Source organism: Xenopus laevis, chromosome 9_10S, assembly GCF_017654675.1.
Source record: "Xenopus laevis strain J_2021 chromosome 9_10S, Xenopus_laevis_v10.1, whole genome shotgun sequence".
Taxonomy (NCBI): Eukaryota; Metazoa; Chordata; class Amphibia; order Anura; family Pipidae; genus Xenopus; species Xenopus laevis.
In genome coordinates this window covers 109,732,861-109,739,499 of record NC_054388.1, presented here as the reverse complement: position 1 = coordinate 109,739,499, position 6,639 = coordinate 109,732,861, and positions in this window count along the sequence as shown.

The window sequence follows — 6,639 nt, the reverse complement described above, 5'->3', positions numbered from 1 at the left end:
CTTTTGTTTTACATTATTTAATCCCATTTGAATTTGATTGTTTTGTATTCTAATGAGCCCCAGGGCACATTTATGTCAACTCCTGAATTAATAAGTGTAACAAGCTCAGATCTCGCTTTACCTTAGCGGGAAGCAAAATCCTCCAGAGTATTGGCCAAACATTTCATCATGTTGCATGTGCAATGCTTTTACCTCATCAACACGGATGTAAAATTAAATATAATATTATGTTTGCATAAAACTGTGGGAAACCTAAATAGATAGTGACCACTCTTTCTAATACACAAAGTGATGCTCTAACGCAGTGGTCCCCAACCAGTAGCTCGTGAGCAACATGTTGCTCTCCAGTCCCTTGGATGTTGCTCCCAGTGGCCTCAAAGCAGGTACTAATTTTTGAGTTCCTAGCTTGGAGGCAAGTTTTGGTTGTATAAAAACCAGATGTACTGCCAAACAGAACCTCAATGTAGGGTGACAATCCACATAGGGGCTACTAAATGGCCAATCACACCACTTATTTTGGCACCCCAAGAACATTTTTCATGCTAGTGTTGCTCCCCAACTCCCTTTACTTCTGAATGTTGCTCACGGGTTCAAAAGGTTGGGGATCCCTGCTCTAACGTATTATCCACAATAGATGGGACTATTCTATCTTATACAAAAAATAATGTTCTACTGAATTTTCCCAAATACTTCATACATAACATCTCCCATACAGAAAGTTGTGCTCTATGCAGCTGATACCCAAATACAAATGAAAAATAAACGTATCATGACCCTTTCCACAAAACATTTGCAATTGTTATTTTCCATAATCCCCCCTTATTCAAGTAGTCCCAATGGGTTGTACATCTACACTGAGATTATGAGGACCATTAGTGCTTGACCCTCATACAACTATGATATTATAGGAAAAGAGGAATGGTGGAACTGCGAGTACTTACTAAACTATAGAGTTCCAATTCATATGGGACAAACACAGGCTAAGTTCACTGCTAGTTAGATAAGGGGATGATGGAAGATCTGACCATACACATAAGTCCACCTTGTACATTCGATCCAAAAATCAAATGAACTTATAGACAATGGGCTACAGGGGAAGGTGACTTTTTTCCACTTTCAGGCCCATCTGATGGTTTCCAATACATACTGTAGCAAAGATTTGAGCACACAGAGGTTCGCCACCTTTATACCACACATCTCAGTAAAAAGTCTAACTGGGTCAACATTATAATATCTGCCATAGCTTTGCTGCACATGGGTTCAAAGAGGATTAAAAAGGCACCTGTACAGGATGGTGAAAAGGGGTGCCTGGGCATTTTATTTCCATCAGACAGTAAGGCTCTGCTGAGATTTGAGCCAGAGACCCTTGGGTTTGCGGCTCTACAATTTAACATTGGGTCAGGTGAGCAGCTAGCTGGCTTGCACATTAACAATCACCTGGCCTTTTGGTTTAATTGTAGAGCCAAAAACCCAAAGCCCAAAACCCATTGCTTCTATAGGGCAGGGTCTGCCCTGATTAGTTGTTCCCAACCCACCAATTACTGAAGGCTGCTGCTGGGAATAGGCTGAAAAGGCCAGGTGATAGGTAATGAAGCTGCTTATCTGGCCCAATGGTTAAAACACAGAGCTGGACTCAGTATGGACATCGGTATGGACACTTCCCTATTACAAGGTTAATCCTTCAGGATTACCCACATTTTTTCATGCAAATATACAAAAGAAGAGATTTTTTAAATGGGAAAATACCATATAGGGGTTTCACTATTCATTGTTGTATAAAAATACAGTACATACTTTATTTAGCAAATAAATGCTAAAATATATTTTATATAGATCCAAAGACAAATACTGACAATCCTAAATCTTATTCAGCATTCTACAAAAACATCAAGGATGATGTTAAAAAGTTTCAAGAAGCATGTTATCATTTATATCAATGCTCGATGTAAGATCCAAAGCATCTCAAGAGTCACAGCACCGATCCATATTTGGCCTTATGGCTTCTTCACTGGGTAGAACTAATAGTTTGAATAGATTGAATTTGAATAGTTGAACCAACCCAAGTGCACATGTAATGATGCCAAAGCTCAGATATTTTCATATGCTGAACATGCCAGTTTCAAGATTTGCCAGCCCTACTGTATAGACACAAAAGACCGACAATGTCTCTAGCATCAGGAGGGTATTTATTATTCTATTTTATTTTGATTGAAAGACCCCAAGATGGTACGTGAAGATGGTTTTATTGTTAAGCAACCTGCATAGTTTTGCATTAGTCTTAGAATGCCTCTTGGTCGTCCGACTGTATTGGCCACACAGAATGTGGTGGTGTTGCAGCATCACCAGCTTTTTGGCCTTCTGTAGTCGTTTTCACTGAAGGACCAGGAATGAATGGGGCTTTCAATTGCCTCTTCATTAGAACTTCCCAGTTCATTGGTACAACACTTATTTGGTATTTTTTATTTTATATGGAATATTTAAATGCTTAATTCCTTAAATAATAACGGTGATAACTAATAACAGGTACATCTCAGTTAATAAATGTAACATTATAATATGGAAGGACATCAGTTATATCTACACCCATTCCTAAATATGACTGCCCTCCAAGATATCTACAATATTAATTTACCTCAAAGTAGCTATATCTCATCACTTCTTCCCCATCATTTTTAACTGAACCAAGATGGGCTTGGTTGTCTTTATTTAAAAGCTGCACAAGAGAAAAATAATAGTTACACAGGAACCCACAGTAAAGCATGCCTGCTTTTCTGTTATGTAATTGAACCTATTTATGGTGCCTTTTTATTCTGGTGTGCTGCTTGTTACCAATAAACATGCAGCGAAGTGCAAGTGACAACCCTGCTGTCTAAGAGCGGCTGCGCATGCGCAGTAGAACGATAAGCCAATCTTTAACTAAAAAGTTGTCTATTTCGTTCAACTGCGCCCGGGAAATTTGAAGCAAGAAGAAGCAGGAAGAGGATCTCTCCGTGGTGCCCACTGGTATTACTGACCCGGGGTTTTAATGTAAGTCAATACAATCACTTGGGGGTGCCTAACATGAAGCATGAAGACCTCAGTTAAATCGGAGGAGCAAGTGGAGGAAGCTTCTGAGCTTCTGTTTTTGATGGGATTTTCAAAACTGATGTTCTGATGTGTGGGTAAAAGGTGCCGTTTAAAATTACAAGTGCAAATTATGTTCCAAAGATAAATATAAGCAATATATTAATGAATGTTACAGGAGACCTAAAGCAACTGGCTAAGACCAGAAAATAAACTTTGTAGTACTCCTGAGCAATAAATGGTTGGTTAATTGCACCAAGGAATATACTTAATTCTTGGGGCAGTGACAAAGGAGTAACTCATATCCAGACATGCCAGGGTTCCAAGGAAGAAGTACATGGGAGTGTGAAGATGAGAATCAGTGAAGATCAGGAGAAGAATGAGAAGGTTCCCAGTCAGAGTAGATAAGGTAGATCAGGAGAAACACCAGGAACAGAGGAAGCTGAAGACTTGAAATGTCAGAAAGTCCAACTATTCAAGATATACTCAAAACACAACAGATACAAAAAATGAAAATTATAAAAGTCATAGTAAGCAAACAGAGTCTACCACCAAAGTAATTTTATCCCACTGCACCACAGGATATAATTCAGGTTACAATAATAATATTGCAATAAAATGACTGTCCAAACTGTAGAATTTAATAAAATGTCCCCCAAACATTTATAGTATAAAGATATAATATTAGTAGTATACTGTATAACCAACTGAAAATATAAGGACACAAGGCACATGATTTGTGACCAGTAATTACCCATCTATTGATAAACTATCACCATCTTCCTACGTTCAACGGGACTTTTGTCTCTTCTATAGAGGGGATACAAGATGAACGTTCCTGACATACAGTAAGAATCACCTTAGAATCCTGGAACTTTAATGCTCTAAAAAAACACACACATTTAAACATGCTCAAGCAAGTACAATCATAGGTATTTTGGAAATTAAAGGGCCATTATTAAATAAACCAAAAAACAGCTTACAGACTGTAGCTCAGATAATGGGTGTTTAAACTTTTTTTCCTAAACTCTGAACAGATCCCTTTATTTTTGTATTACATTTAAGTAGATGTAAAACCTGCTTATAAAGCTTTACCATAAATACTAACTTAGCATAAATGTAACTATATATGGGGGCAGATTTACTAAAGAGTGAAGTGGCTAACAATAGCGACTTTTCACCAGCGTTGCCACCCACAGGGGACATTTCCAATTCACTAACAGGAGCAGGCGCTAATTCGCTAGTAAACTGGACCGTCGCTATTGATCATATCACCAGACGACCTTTCGCTCTGGCAAACGGACGTTACTCTGCAAATGCACTAAAAGGCGGATTTTACCTCTTTCATCAGAGTTGACTTTGCCACCTCAGACCAGGCGAAGTGCTTAAAAGAAGAAAGATCTTCCTCAATCTTCTGTCACTTACAACATATCCTGTATACCCAAAATGCATTAAAGTTCCAAAAACGCTGGCGACGTTCCCTTTTTTGAAGCGGAATTGTCTGCAAAAGTCCTTACAAACTTTTTTTGGGTAACATGTTTTCTCCAGACATTTTATAACATATGGAACATTCATTTTATAGTGGACTCATGCGTAGGGCATTATATGAACTCTCTTATCTTAATTAAGGTTCCCTGGACTTGTGTAATATAAAGTGGTAACTTCAAGCATTTGCAGCAACATTTCTAATAAAGACATCCATACGATTTTAATGTACCCGTCCTATTCAAATTGACGTAAGATCACTAGCAAATTTTTGATAGGCACAAACGAACGCCAGCGCATCTTCGCTATGAAATGCTCGCACTGCCGAAGTAACGCTAGTGAAAAGACGCCAGTGTTCGGCGCCCAGCATATAAGTGAATTAGCATAGTGGTAGCGAATTTGCACATGGCGAACTGGTGTGATATGTGCGAAGCTGTCACTGTTGTCAAGTCACCGTTTAGTAAATCTGATAAACCATAAGTAGGGATGGGCGAATTTGACCCGTTTCGTTTCGCCAAAAATTTGCCGCCGGCGAAATGTCTACGACGCCCATTAAAGTCTATGGGAGTCAAAAAATGTTGTCGCGCGCCGAATTTTTTTGGACGCGCGTCTTTTTATTTTGACGCACAATGTCATACAAGTCTATAGGCGTCTTTTTTCAGCGAAACAAGGTGAAAAAATTCACCCATCCCTTACCATAAGCTTTTGTGTGGATTTTTAATGCATAAGCAGAAAAAAAGCAATCGCCATTGATGGACTTTGATACAATCGTTATACTGACAAATGTGTGACCGATGAATAAAATAAACATTGGGGCATTTATAAACTTTGTGCAGGGAAAAATGGTTTGCACTGTAAAGATATTTGCCCTGTGCCTGGTTATATTTATAAAGCTGGATAAGAGTGGTGTCCATAAGAGCTTTTTGACTATGGTAAAAATCACAAATTGTGAATATTTATGTGAATACTCTGCATTTGAGTTACGCCACCAAGAAAACATTTGCAAAATAATTTTGCAAATTGCAAATATAAATTACTGTCAATGCTATTTTCTCACACAACCACCTTGCAAGTGGGCGCACTCATGCTAACACTGGTTTCATTTGCAAGATATTTGCGAAAAATGCGTGCACTGCGAATTCGCCAAAAAAGGAAAGACAGGCACAATAGTGAAAACCATGGGCAATACAACCATTGCGAATAGGCACTAAGCGTAGTTTATAAATAACCCCCAATTTCATCTCACATCCCAGGACAACAGTCCATTCAAGCCCACTAAGTAGCTGACTACAGATACAACTTATGTTGCTGCCCATCCTCCAATACTGCACATTTTTCCTTTGACACAGTATAGGAAGGGGAAGAATTGATTTGCCATTCTATACATGTTTTGAAGACACTTCTAAAAGATAGAGTCTGTAGATATCTGAGATGCTTAAGGTGACATATCAATTCCTAAGATACCCATACTATGTATGTTGTAAGTCAATAAAGCTACAGTATGTGCCGCTAAAGCTGTATTCAGGATGTGCCTTGGTGAAGCAATGCCCAGCACTCGGCAAAGCTCACAGAGGTGTATTACTCCAGGAATCTTTCTATTCCTAAATCCTGACCACTTGAGTCCCCATAATGGCAGCATTGACACCACAGGGCACTAACCCTAATAAGCCTCCTTGTTGGAGCCTCTGGCTGCTGTACTTACTACCCTGATCATATCTTTCTATTACAAAGCTATACTTGCACTAACTTCACATTACTAAGTCTACCTCTGCTCAGACCCTCTGGAGCACACTTCACCTCCTCCAAAAGAGAGAGAGCATATGTGCTTACCTTTTGACAAATTATTGAAAACCTGACACCTTACACTGCTAAAGGACCTAATACTGCGAAAGGACCTAAACCTAGCTGACTAATAACCTTCCAGGGAAAATTAAAAAAACTACATTCAGGGTCTAGAGTCTTCATTTGTTACTGTGTTAGACTCAGGATTTTAAGTATATAAATGTCTTGAGAGTCTCTCTGGAGGGGTGCTGAATATTGGGATTAGCAAATTCTTCAGCTTTTTATGTTAAAAACAGTTATTCTGATTGT